General features: G+C 41.5%; 1 protein-coding gene across 1 annotated transcript in view; it reads right to left on the bottom strand.

Annotated features, from left to right (window-relative positions):
* Nucleotides 1-13,478, bottom strand: part of NDNF (neuron derived neurotrophic factor) — a 40,800-nt gene extending 27,322 nt beyond the window's left edge. The window contains exon 1 of the mRNA XM_015077490.3: nucleotides 12,950-13,478. The gene's annotated coding sequence lies outside the window, so the exon portion shown is untranslated. The remainder of the gene's footprint in view (nucleotides 1-12,949) is intronic.
* Nucleotides 13,479-14,074: the final 596 nt, after the last annotated feature.

The raw sequence follows: 14,074 nt of genomic DNA, 5'->3' as shown, positions 1-14,074 counted from the left end.
CTTCTGATGCCCAGGATCTAACATTCAAAGGTGTGAAGTGGCTCAGCACTGGCCTCACCAAGCCAGACTCAGGCTGGTGAGGAGTTTAAATTTGGGCTCTATTCCTTCCTCTGCCAAGCACTTCTGTACCACTGAGTCCATGGGCAGATTAAGTCCCCACAACTTCTTGATTCACCCTGGTTTCCGTGTTGACTCAAATGGAATAGTGTTCCTGACCAGGCTGCTCAAGAGTTACCTGAGATGCTGCATGAAAACAAGTACATGCTGGTGTTAATTAGCTCAGCAGCACAGTCCTGCCACGTACCAAATGAAGAACCTCAACATTATCCACTTTTTTGGATCTCCATCCGCTGTTCACCAACAAATCCTGCCAATCTACCTGCTGCATATTCTCTCAAATTTGTTCTCTCTTCTCTATCCAAACTGCCAATGCCTCAGATTATCCACTTATTGCTTCTCACACCCATTTCCCACAGCTCTCCTTGACCATTTTGCACAGTACTGACACTATTATCTTTATGAACAAGAATGTTTCACTCTTCTGCTAACCAAAACAAGTCAGATGTTTCCCCCGAACTGGAGGATGAAGTCCGTGCACATGAGGTCCTTTACCTCACTGCTCACTCCACCAGACTTATTCCCGACAACTGTCCGTACTTGGCTTGTCATTCCCGTGTGTTCTTCAGGACTCAGTGGACTCCTTCACCTAGGACACCTTTGCTGCTTCTCTCGGTGGCCAACTCCTACTCATTCTTCACGACTCAAACATTTATGACCACAGGGAATTTAGTTGTGTGCTTTTCTATGTGTATACTTCTACTGCACACCGTTTTAATTTGTTTGTGCATATTCTTGACATGCCCAGGGTCTGTAGAAAGGAAATGCTATGTTTATGACAGTTATAATGGTGGTCATAGAACAACACCAAGCGCATCTACATGACATTTTGTGTGTAACAAATAAATGAAATTGAAAGTAATAAAATTAACTATTATTGCTGATTTATGGGATTTGTTTCATAAGAGACATAATAAGCTAAATAGGAAACAAGTTATGGATGCTTTTGACAATTTTATGGGTATAAAATAGGTTGTTTTATAAAACTTAAAGACCTGGGAAGTATTTCTTTAATCTTTTGAGGTGGGCCTCATGGAAACTCGTTGGCTGGCTGCCATAGAGGGGTGGTATGTGCCGGATGGTCCAGAGGCCTGGTATAGGGAAGCATTTTTTTCTGTTGTTACCAGGACATGTAAGAATAACACAGTGCATTACTCAAGAGAACCTTTTTCCTTGAAAATAGGTGAAATATGGTTTGGTTGGGATACTTTCTGATCAGGGAATAGGAATGCTATAGACCAGTGCTTCTCAAATCTTAATGTGGATTCACATCACTCAACTTTCCTGTGAAGATGCAGATTCTAATTCAAAAAGTCTGCCTGTCACTCGTCCTTTCTAACAAGCTCCCCAGAGATATGATGCTGATGGTTCATGGGCTGCACTTTGAGTAGATCTGTGTCTTTCAATTCCACGACCGATTATCTGGTTATGGTGGCACGATGATTTTCTTCTCCAGCATTTTCATTGCTTGAAATTTTTTTTAAGTATTTTAAGTAATCTCTACACCCAATGTTGGGTTGGAACTTACAACCCCGAGATCAAGAGTCGCACATTCTACCGACTGACCAAGCCATGTGCCCCTCATTGTTTGCACTTTCTGATTTCTAATTTTCACTCATTCCAAATGTTAATGTTTTAAACATATATTTACCATGGACGACATGGAGATTATACATATCCTTTCTTCCTTTTACTTTGAGAACTATTATTACATCCACACAATTTCACAGCTTTCTCTTTTCTTTACCTTCTTTAGATTAAAAAACAAGAAGATATGCAGGTTTATTCTCTCTGGGGAATACGTCTGTGTTTAACTTAAAGCCCAGTAACTAGTGGAATTTTTTAGGAGATTGTGACAAGATCCTAATTTATTCATATACCTAATGAAGTTGGCAAATATACTACTAAGAAATAAGATGCTATCAAGAAGAAATAATTATTACCGTAGAACAGTAAATACCATAGCTAAGAACTGGCATTTGATTCCATGGACCTAATCCCATATTCTCCCAAATACCTGATGGTCCTGAAGCTTTGCTTCTTTCCTCCCCACTGGCAGTTATTTTGACATGACAGCATTAAAGCCTGTCTGCTATCAAAGAGTTTTGGAAGTGGCCTCAAGTGCCAAAGCAAGGACAAAATCAAAGTAGTCATTAAACATACTGTAATCAAGATAATATACTTCAAATATAGAAGAGTGAGACAGATGTACCAGGAACCTTAAATAGTTCAAATGATTAAACCCTAAGTTATTATTTCCAGATTAAAAAAAAAAAAGGAAAAAAAAAAAGCAAGGGGCACACAAGTATGTAGTTGTTGTGTTCTTGTAAAAAGAAATAAGTTCAAGTAACAGTTTTAAAATATGGATTTCTTCGGCGATCCCTCTTATAAAATCCAAGGCCAAAAACAAACTACAAATGTAGAGCCCTGTCTTCAGAGAGATGAGATAATATTCTCCAAGGACACTGGTTCGTGACAATCTCACAGTTGAGAGAACCTCAAAGAGAGGATAGTTAATGCATCACCTCTCTTTTCTTTCTGTATCTCACTCTCTGGTCTCATGTCTCCAAGCCTGGGGACGGTTAAAAGGCTGCCAAAGTAAAATAGAAAATGATCGCTAGACTTTGAGTAAGAAGATCTGAGTTGAAGGAGTTCTGACCAAACCATTATTGGCTTTTGTACTTTTAGCAAATCTCTTAATACTCTTTGAGTTTCCTCATCCATAAATGGAAAACATTTATTCTCAGGGTTGTTAATGAGGTTTAAAATGGTGGGTGTGAATGCTTTTTTACAATGAGAAAAGGTCCTATTTATGTATAAATAGTATAAAACGGCTTCTCAAACTAGTTGCAAAATTTTATTCAACAACAAAAGATACATGTTTTGACTTGCTCTTCAAACAGGTATCAGAAAGAGTTTCAGCATCAGGTCATTCTATCTGAATTTACCTAATCTATCAGGTAACAGATTAGGTTCCTATTTAAAGACTGACTAGAAACGCAGAGGAAAGGCCAAGATGTTGGGTTTTAAAAAATAATCACATAAACAGGAGGAAATTCTTAATATTCTTTTTGTTAGCCTTGATAGACCATATCTGAGGGCATCAATATTGTTTAATAAACAAAGATGGACTAAGCGGATTGAAAGGTGAGTGTTCTCAGGCTTTTTAGGCACTAGATCTAGCAAGGGATTTCAGATGCACGTGTCGAGATTAGAGAGCTGAGGATCAGGCTCAGTTCCTGGGATGTTCTGCATTATTATTTCTGGATTAAGAGATGATTAAAGAACAGGGCACTCAAAAGGCAGATAGTGCGGGCAGACCCCAAGGTCACTTTTAATGAAGAGTTTATAGTAAATTATGATGAAATAACACAAGCTCCTAAGTCTACAACAGAGAGATGACAAACCAAAAGACACTGACCACAATTATTTTATCCCTCCCCTCCTCCAAAAGTAAGATCTACCGTTAGGTGTGGTTTTCCTTTAAAAAAATTTTTTTTTTAAGCATTGGGGAAAGGCTGCTGCTGGTGAGTGTCAAGGGTCAACAATGTTCATTGGTCGTTACACAAGATAGAGCCTGCCAAGAGAAAAAAATGTCTCAAAACTGCCTCTTTGTTGTCATTGTTTTGTAAATGTGAATAAAACTTTAAATATAGAGATTGTTTTCAATTACAGATTGACGTCGCTGGCTGAAATGTTAATATGAGTGTGCGTATAAATATCTTCACTGTTTGAACTTACTTATTCCTCATTATGTTTTAAAGGGCTTTAAATGTTTAGAATATTTGGAATATCCTATCATATGTGTCTACAATAACTTTCATTCCACTGAAGTGTGTAATTTCATCCAACTTGGGAGGGGGAGGAATCATTTATTTAAATAATTTTAAAAGAGACGTAACTTCAAATCTTATCTCTCAAAAGTGCCATATTATTAGTGGAATAATGGAATGAGTCTAGAGGTGAATTATTATTATGAAATACCACTATTTTAAAAAGGGATTCTGCAGATTATTAATTTTTCAGTGTTGTACCTTAACACATATTGATTAAAAGTCAAAAATTGTAATCATTTTTCTGTAAAAACTTCTCTAGTAAGTTAATTACCAAAACCAGCAAACAAACATCTAGCACATAAACTGTCTGTGATTAAGGTCTTATCAATTTAGACTAAATTAATGATCTTTTTTAATCATTAAATTGTAAAAGAAAAATTTTCCAAGCAAATGCATCCTTGCAAATTAATTTGGCAATTAATCTCAATTAAAAATTTTTAGACATTTCCACCAATTTTGCTTATGAAACCATGAGTCCCTACTTTATTTTAGAAGTGTGTGAATGAGTGTAGGGAAGTCTCTTAACTGAGTCTCAGATTTCTCAGCAGGAGGAGGGTTACTATCTTCCTCACTGGGTTCCTGTGAAGATTAAGGTAAATGATGAATGTGGAAGTACCTTGTAAACAATCAATGGGTTTTACAAAGTTATAATATTGTTAATAAGTAGAATAATTTCCATTAACTGTTGTGAATTCAAAACACAGAAGCAACTTTAACATAAGTTAGTAACTAGCAACTTTACAATAAACAATAAAATTTCAAATAAAAATTTCCAAATGTAGCACTTTATATATTTTTACTAGAGCAGATTAGACAACTTTTTTTTAACTCTTAGAATACTGAAAATTTTCAGAGCATAATGGAATGTATCATCTATTTACTTGTAACAGAGGAATTATCAAATGCGTATACATATAACTAAGAATACTTTTGAAGACAGTGGTGACTAATTTATTTGAGGGCTCTTTCAGCTTTCTGTTTAAGACCTCTGGCTCTCTAATGTGTTGTTCCCAAATCTTTTGGAATTGTGATTAAAAAATATATACCTGTATTTCATATATATAAAATAACAAGGCATTCTATGCCACAGTGAGTATCCTAGTTGATTATATTGGATGTAATCCTATACTTCATGTCATTTTTTCAGGTAGGGTTGACTTCTTGTCAGAGAATTGGAGATTGGAATGCCCTATTTTCACCTGACATTATTTTTACGTCATAGAAGATGTGACCTCTGCCATTATTTCTTTTTCATTGACCATCTGATACACTGAATAAGAGTGCTTTTGACATTAGATCTATTACATAATGTTAACAGAACTTCTTTTCCCTCTTTATACATAAAAGTCAGTATAGATAGGGTTTCTGATATTTTCTCATTTCATCATAATGAGGCATCTTGTGAGGGAAAGAGGACCCCCTTTTTTAGAGACCTGTGCTTTACAAGAGCAACACTAGATATCTGTTCAGTGCCTCAATTATTTAAAAGAGTATCCTGTTTCCTTCATTTTACTGAAAAGATATGTTTTTAAATACAAATACTCAGTAGACCTAACCTTGCAAAGATAATCTCAAGTGTCCTCACCGATTCCTCAACATCAAGATTCCATATCTTAAATTTACATCAAGGAAGAAAGAAGGTGAATTCCGTATTTTGTGGGCCCAGTGTAAAATGGAAAGTACAAGACCTCTTGTTCAAAAGTAAGAATTTCAAGATGGTGACAGAAGAGCATTCGACTAAGCACAAGAGACCTTCCAAGTGTGGCCCCTGAGGCTGGCCCCGGGGTTAAGTTACACTAGAGTATAAGAAACTGAGAGTCAATTACCGGTGGGAAGGGAAGGGAAGAGGAAGGGAAAAAAGCAGATACACACTAAGGGTAGGCTGTCCAAAGGAGAGGCTAAGAGATACAAAGATAAGTATCTCCCTTCTCTAAAATTCTTTCCAATCTGGCTTTATCTAGCTATTAACATCTCTGTAAGATGTTAGCAATGACCTTCCCCTGTTTTCCTTCCCAGGGGTATTTTCATATTTATAGGGGACACTGACAAATAAAATTACTTTAAAAAGGAAAAAAAAAAAATCATCTTTCGAAGGTAGCATTTTAGTACCATGAGAGGCCTTGGTAACATTTGGGGGCAGGACGGCTCCCCCAGTACCTCAGGGGACCTGCCCTTTTGTCCATCTACTAATATGGTTGTACTTGCTACCGTGATCATTGGAGTATCAAATCCTTGTCTTCTATTTAAGAGGCAGTTTCATTTTCCATAAAAAAAAAAAGTCCTATGTTTTCATAGCACACTTTAGCAAACTTCGAAGGATCACCCCTCGAACTGAAATATTTGAGACTTGGGAAGGCCAAAAGATAAATGATTGCTGTCTTTTCTCAGTTTTCCAGGTGTTTTAACTACCAGTGCTGTTTCTGATCTCTGTCACCACTGTTGGCAACAAATATCTCTTCAGCTATAGGATCCAGTTACTTCTGAAACAATCCCAACTTGAAGCTTTGGATGGTATCAGTGAATTTTAGTGAATGCTGTGACTTAATATGAATTACAACATTTATTGAGTGCTATCAACATATGAATAATATTTAGATTTAAATCATGACATATATACTAGTGTATTCTTACGGGTAACATGTATTTATTACCTGTCTTTAAATGTATTTTAAACAAGATAACTAAAAAGGATCAAGTATGTGTATTTTTATGTGAGATTATTTTGGTATGACTCTGATAATTTAATCAGAGACATATTTTATAACAGAAATAAAATGCATAATGTGACATTTGGAAATGCCCATGAGCTTAGAGTACACATGGCCTGAACAAAAGGGAGTAATCAAAGCCATTTCTTAGGTTCACATGGATTGCTGAGGTTTAACTTTTCACTACCATGTGCTATAAATTGTAACCACCTATACTCCAGGATGCACCTAAGTTGGAGAAACTAACCCTAAATAAATCAAGCCCTTTACACAAGCTTTTCTCTTGTAAACATAATATTTTCAAGTATCACAACGTCACCCCTCATTTTGTTTGTCAACTATCCAGATATGGTATTCTCTATCTTTGCAAATAAACACTTGCTCATAGTTTCTGTATTAAACAGCAGTCATGGTGATTTCAAAAACAAGATATCACCCTTCACAAGTCTTTCTAATGATCAGTTCAGGTTTTACTCTTTCTTTTAGAAAATGATAAATTTCAGTGGTTCCCGGGTGGCTCAGTCGGTTAAGCATCTGACTTCAGCTCAGGTCATGATCTCATGGTTCCTAGGTTTGAGCCCTGCCTCTGGCTCTGAGCCTGGAGCCTGCTTCAGATTCTGTGTCTCCCTCTGGCTCCCTGCCCCTTCCCCACTTGTGTGCTTGTGCACTCTCTCTCTCTCGAAAATAATAAATAAATCAACATTTTTTAAAAATGATAAATTTCAGTCTCATTTTGTCTAGATCTGTGTACACAAGGACAATTGCCTCAGAGAACAAGATGTAGTTACGATGACTTTTAGTTATGGATAAAATGCCTATATGAATAGAGTCCATATTTTTCGGCTATGTCTTTAGATCGTGGAGTACACGTCCTCTGAGCACACAGCTGGAATACGAGAGTGTTTGCCTTGCTTTCATGTTAGGGAGAAGACAGAAACTTGTACGGTCACTGTAGACTACAGTCAGGACCACTATTTGTGATACTGGCTGTAAGCATTCCAATTAGAAAACAGACATGAGTGCATGTTGCTAACTCGATTTTTGTTATTTGGTTATTAAATGTAAAATGTCCACACTGTGTCCAAGAGTTTCCTTCATTTGAGCTGATTTCTAGTCATGTGTATTCACGTTTTTATTGAGTTCTTTTCAAACTTTATATAACCTGTTGTTTCTTTCTTTTTTATTTTTTTAATGTTCATTTACTTCTGAGAGAGAGAGAAAGACAGAGTGTGAACAGGGGCCAGGAGGGGTAGAGAGAGAGTGGGAGACACAGAACTTGCAGCAGGCTCCAGGCTCTGTGCACAAGCCTGACACGGGCCTTGAATTCAACTGTGAGATCAAGACCTGAGCAGAAGTCGGAGGCTTGACAGACTGAGCCACCCAGGTGCCCCTATTTCCTGTTGTTTCTAAAAAAGTTTTTTTTTCTTTTCTAATAACTATATAGAAGGCAGCAAATTCTTTCAAAAGAACAATTAAAAGAGCCATTGGAAAAGTTAACTATATACATTCTGTCATATTTTTCTTTTTTAAAGATCCAGAGTTTTCACAAGTGAAACTAAAAATAAATATTTCAGAGAAATATATAAGATATTAAATATATGTCCTTTTCAAATTTGATACAGGAAAAATTAACAAATCAAAACCCCAAACTATCCACCAACTTACTAAAATATATCAGTTTCCAAGGGATATGGATAATTGCGGAAGGAATAATGAGATATAATCTTGGATGTTTCTATATTTAAAGACTTGAGGTCTGTGGACTTTAAAGTTTAAGTCAATTTTAGCTTAGTGAGTGCTTAAAAAAAATTGACAATGTAACAGGACCCAATATCCAGCTGTTCTGTGGTCAAGTCTGTCTCTTCATCCCAAAGGGAAAGATCTGCAGAAACATATCGCTAGTTCACTTTTGTTCCATTACTGATCAACTACCTTACCCTTAATTTTTAAAATGCAAAACTAACAATACCTTTTTTTATCAGGTGAATTAATATTATATAGTTTATAATTTCCGAATATTTCAGAATACTAAAATACACAGATTAGGTGGCTTGCAGTTGTAGTAAGATACCCAAAGAAAGGGGGAAGGTGTGAATATAGCACCTTCGGGTTCAGGGAATGTGTTTCGGAAGTAAGCAGCTGGGAACACACCTGCTTTTGTCACTGGTTTGGGCACTGGTGGGCTACAGACATCAAATGTCAGGTGTCATCTGAGGAGTGGCAAGAGATCTCTATGCACAGGTCCAAACACAGACTCATCATAACATGCTTTGTTTTTTTCCCAGAAATACAACCGAATTTAGGATCAGCATACCACTATACGATGCGATAAAGTATTAGTTTTGTTTTTCTATGTCATACTATGTGATTCTTTTTTTTTTTCCTTTTTAACAACAGTGGCACAGTATTTCCTTTTCTTCCTAGGTGAAAAATAACATGCGGAAGCATGATTATGTGTGTCGTAGGTGTCAATGTGCACTGTAATATAACGGGAAACAAGGCAAAATTTATCCTAACTTTGGGGTTTAAGTGGCCAGGCATTTTTACATGGAATATTTAAATATTTGAGGACTTTAATTTTGAAATCAGTTTGAAAGCAAAGATTTGGTGCGATTTACTGTTTACTACTCAACTACATAACTTGTTTAATTGGTGCTTCTATGAATGACTGAGCCAACTAGAAAAGAAAAAAAAATATATTCTTCAGAATAATTGCTCCAAAATAAACATTTACAGGTTCTAGACATTGTTTCAAGGTCAAGTGAATAATCTGAATTAGTTTTGTAGATTACACTTGCCTTTGACCCAGTATAGATGACTATGGGATATGCTTTCTTCCTGGTGCCTAAGCTGATGGGAACTGACCCTGGCAAGTTCCATTTATTACTTGGATGGTACTATGGGTGCAGGGCTCCCCAAAGCAAGACCTGACAAGAAAAGAGGGAGCAAAACAGTGTGAGAACACTGCTTGGTCACTAGACTCAACTACTTTATCACTGGAATAACTAAGGAAAAAAAGACTAAAATAATTTTAATCCATGCACATTATGTGGAATTCTTACTATTTCTTGCTATCTGTTAACTCAGGCATAGTCGTCACAATTCCAATATCTACTCATTCATAGCTGCAAAATGAAAAATAAGTTCTGTCCTAACAATGACAACAAAAACACAATCAGTTTTAAAATAAAAGTTCTGACCTCTTCATAGACTGACTAGAAATACTACAGAAATGAACATGGGAAGATAACAATGGACAGATACATTTTATTTCTACCTTTCCCTCCTTCCTTCCAAATAATTATAGTTTAACAACACAAAATTTCCCGTATTATACACGGAGAGTATAGTCAATAAATCCAAGTGAGAAAACTAAAATCTGAATCACCAGGTTCATGAAGCTGATTGAAACATTCGCTACATTAAGTTATCCGAAGACTGATCCACTGTGGCTACATTGAATGTAAGCATTCCCTCAGCATGGTGTTGCCAAGGTTATGACATCACTCTTTGCTTTTTTACCATTCATATGTTGCCACATGAATGCTCAATAGACCCAGGACAAATAAACGGAGGGTGAGGGCTTCCCTCATTCTTAGAAGGGTATTTTTCAATTATATATTTTGTTACATCTTAGGAGATAAAAGCTGTGTCTGCAAGTGATTAAAAGATGTTTTATATTCATGGTTTCATTTCTGCTGAAATAAATGCGTAATTTAAACCACACATAATTCCTAGCAATTTAGGCCCATTACAGAGTTCTAGCTTCTTTTTTATGATAGTTACTAATTAAAACGGAGTGTTACTGCCACGTGGAGCCTGTGACTTCCACATACAGGTTTAATGAATCAAACGTCCTGACATAAAAATGAAAACAATACAGACAAAGCTGCAAGCTGTTATGTTTCTAGTGTGTGGTAAGGATTAAGGATATTCACTGAAGTTAAGAATTATGCAGAGAAAACACTTGTAATTTCTTTCTTTAAAGGGAGAATTAAAGGGTTTTTTTAGTGAAATCTGAAATAGTCACCAATTTTTCTAACTTCTGGACCCCTCATTCCCAGCGGACTCCCCCTCCTGAAGAATTCAAACTCATCAGAGTCACTTTTAAAGGATACATGATGGGATATTTTAATGTAATCCTGCATATAGGTTTAGATTGAAAATGGGAATTGGGACTATAATTAATTATGTTGCCATGTTTTTTGAACTTTAAGGAGACAGACTGAGGCAAAGGAGGGCATTTCATAAGACTGCAACCTTCTAAAAGTTCATAGGTCAAGACTTTGGTAAAATGACAGTATCTTTTTGACATTTAATTAATTCCACATGCAGAATGAGTGTGAGAAATTAATACCCCTTTGGTGTACTCACTTTCTGAAACCACTGTAATAAGAGACTGACACAAAATCAAAACCAAATATAAACACGGTCTTCAGCTAGGGTATGGCCTTACGATCACTGTTACTAAACAATAATTAATAATAATAACTACTGATCGCTCTCCGTACGCGTATTTGCTGTCTCGTCCATCCATCACATCTTTCAGGATAATAAAACAGTTCAATCCCATCAAATCCTCCAAAGCGCTCCCTCTGGAGGGATGTTTTATCTCTACTTCTGTGAGCCCAGGGAGGATTCTACTTGTTTGAAGGGGGCGGAGAATGGAGCTGGGTCCTATTTATTTCCATTGACGACTCCCCGGGTTCTCACAGGCGCTCAGAGCCCGGGTGGGAGGAAAAGGGGAGGAGGTGCGGAGATTCCCTCCTTCAGAAAAGAAAAAAGGGTTCAGGAAGCGAGGCGAAAGAAGGGGTGGGTGAGGGAGTGGGGGAAAGGGGGTAGTGTGGTTGGAGAGGTCAGGGACTAAATGAAGAAATAAATTCTTCTTTGATATAGTAGGATCGAATGATGCGAAGTGGACGAATTTACCAGTCCAACTAAGTTGCTAAAAGGAACTATGTGAAAAAAAAAAACAAACAAACAAAAAGAAAAGAAAAAGAAAAAAGAAAGCAACAACAGCAACAACAACAACAACCCAAAAAACAAACCCAGAGACATTTTCTCAGGTTCATTTTTCGCTCAAGGTCTTGGTTTCACTGAGCTACTTGCACCCTGAGCAGGAGATGGACAGCGCCCCGAAGGGGGCCGGGAGCACAACCGCGACCTGCCCGAAGGTCAGCTCAGCGCCCTTTGCAGAGGTGCCCGCGGCAAACTCCGAGGGCCTCCGCGACCCACGCGGACCCGGTGCGGAGGGCTAAGGGGAATTCTCCAGCTTCGGGCGGGGGGACGGGGGGGGGGAGGGGGCAGGAAGGGCGCAAAATGAAACGAAACCACACCCTAAATTTTGCAGTTTGCGAAGTGTCCCAGGGGAACAGCGGGGACCTGGAACCACTCGTTCATTCCTGAGTGTCGGGGCCGCCCCAAGTCTCACCTCAGTACTGAAGGTAGGGCGGACTGGAGCGAGCACCCACTGGTGCACAGACAGGTCTAGGGCACTACGTACGCCCTATCGCTCGGTCTGGGGCGAGAAGGAGCGTCCCCTCGGTGGCTGCTCTGGTACCCCGGCAAAAGCAAGATCAGGTCCCAGGCCTCCCTGCTCAGCTCAAGGAAGTTTCTCTAACGATGCTCGCCTCCGAGGCAGAGCGCGAACTAGGTGCCAAATCGGAGAGGTTCGGCTGGCCGAAGCGGACCGAGATCCCCGAGCCCCTGGCTGCGGCTGGGGGCCGCCCACCAGGACCCCGCGCCTGCTCTGCCCGAGCGCGAGCCGGGTGCGCAGTCCGGACTCCTTGCGTTTCGTCCCACACTCAACGCGCCGGCAAGACCCCAGTCTCACAGACTTTCTGTAGCCAAAGCTACAGGAGGTGAACCGGAGGGGGAGGCAGCAACCCTCCCGGCAGGCGGGCAAAGTAAAGTGTCCAGGCCAAGTCGGGGATAAAGGCTCTGCGGCTCCCAGGACTCCGCCGCACCCTGGGCACCTGGAACCCCGTGTCCCCGGCCCGTGCACGGTCTCTCCACCTCCTAACACCGCTGGGGCCGCCCAGCCACGAAGCCAGTGTGGAAAACCGAGGGAGATCTGCTCCACGCCCCTTAAGCCCTCAGCTCCTCGGGATCTGGCGCCCTCGTCCAGCCGCGACAGAGAAGCTCGCTGGGCCCCTCTGAGTTAGGGGATGCGCGCCTCCACCCCCAACCCCAGAGGAGCCCTCGGGTGTGAACACTCCTTGTACCAGGTCTTGGGGTGGCGGTCTAAGGCGTCGGGACGTCACGAGTTGCTTTCCTCTCGTTACTTACCTTAAAAAAAATCGGTTTGCTTTTCCTGGGAGGGGGAGAGGAAAAATCCCTCCACGAGGTGTGGTGTGCGAAACAGTCCACGTCCCCGGCACCGGCCAAGATGCTAAGCACCAGTACTCAGGAACCGAAGGGGCTGGGAGGCGGAGGAGGAGGCCGATAATAGAGAAAAATTAAATCGGCCGAAGTGTCCCAACTTTGCGGTGGGCGCTGCAAACTTCAAAGGCGGGCGAGGGCTGGCGGCGCGCGGCAGCCGAAGTTGCTTCGAAGTGGAGCGGGGAGCAGCGCGGGGCTGGGGGATTCCTGGGCAGAGTGGGGAAGTGGCGGGAGGTCCTTTTAAAAGGCCGGGAACGTGCGGGGGCTGGGCGCCGCGAGGATGCTGCCAGCCCCGCGGGGGCTGTCGCGGGCTCCGCGGGCGGCCGCTCGGGGCACCGGCGCCTGGCTGGAGTGCGGCGCAAGGAGAGCGGGGCGCGCGGGGCGACGGCGGCGGCGGGTGCGCGGCTCGGTTCGCTCCGCTCTCTCGCGGCTCCGAGCCGGGAGTGTGTGTTCGCTCCCGAGTGTCACTGCTGAAGCCCAGAGCCGCTCCCCCTCCCGCCCCACCGCTGCCCGCCCGCCCCCTCCCTCCTCTGCCCGCTGCCTCCCCCCTCGGTTCCTCCCTCCCTCCCGCTGCGCGCCACCGCGCGCGCGCGCACTTACACACACACACACACACACACACACACACACACACGGAGACCCAGCGCTCCCCAAACGGGGACCTTCGCGGGCGGCATCTCAGGGGACGCACCGCCGTTCTTACCTCCCCGCCAGTCGTGGGGAAGAAGAGAGAGGCCCACCGAGACCCCCTCAAAGCCACAAAACCTAGGGAGAAGCGTACGCGGGGCCATCGCACCGTCAGGGAGCCCCGGGTGCACAATAAGGGGGAACTCTGGGGTTGATTGGGGACCGGGGGTGGGGAGACGAGCTAAATCCAGAAGGTGGGAGGCGGAAAGCAGAGTGTGCAAACTGTGCATTCATGTCCCACTTTTCACCCCACCGCCTGCCTACCACCGCCTTCACTCAGGGAGCGCTTCCCCCTCGGCGCACACCGAGCCTCCTCCGGTTTGAAACTCAGCAGCTGTTTTAACA

The sequence above is a fragment of the Acinonyx jubatus genome, chromosome B1 (assembly GCF_027475565.1).
Source record: "Acinonyx jubatus isolate Ajub_Pintada_27869175 chromosome B1, VMU_Ajub_asm_v1.0, whole genome shotgun sequence".
NCBI lineage: Eukaryota > Metazoa > Chordata > Mammalia > Carnivora > Felidae > Acinonyx > Acinonyx jubatus.
Note: the sequence above shows the minus strand (reverse complement) of the source record. Positions and strands in the feature narration are given on the sequence as shown.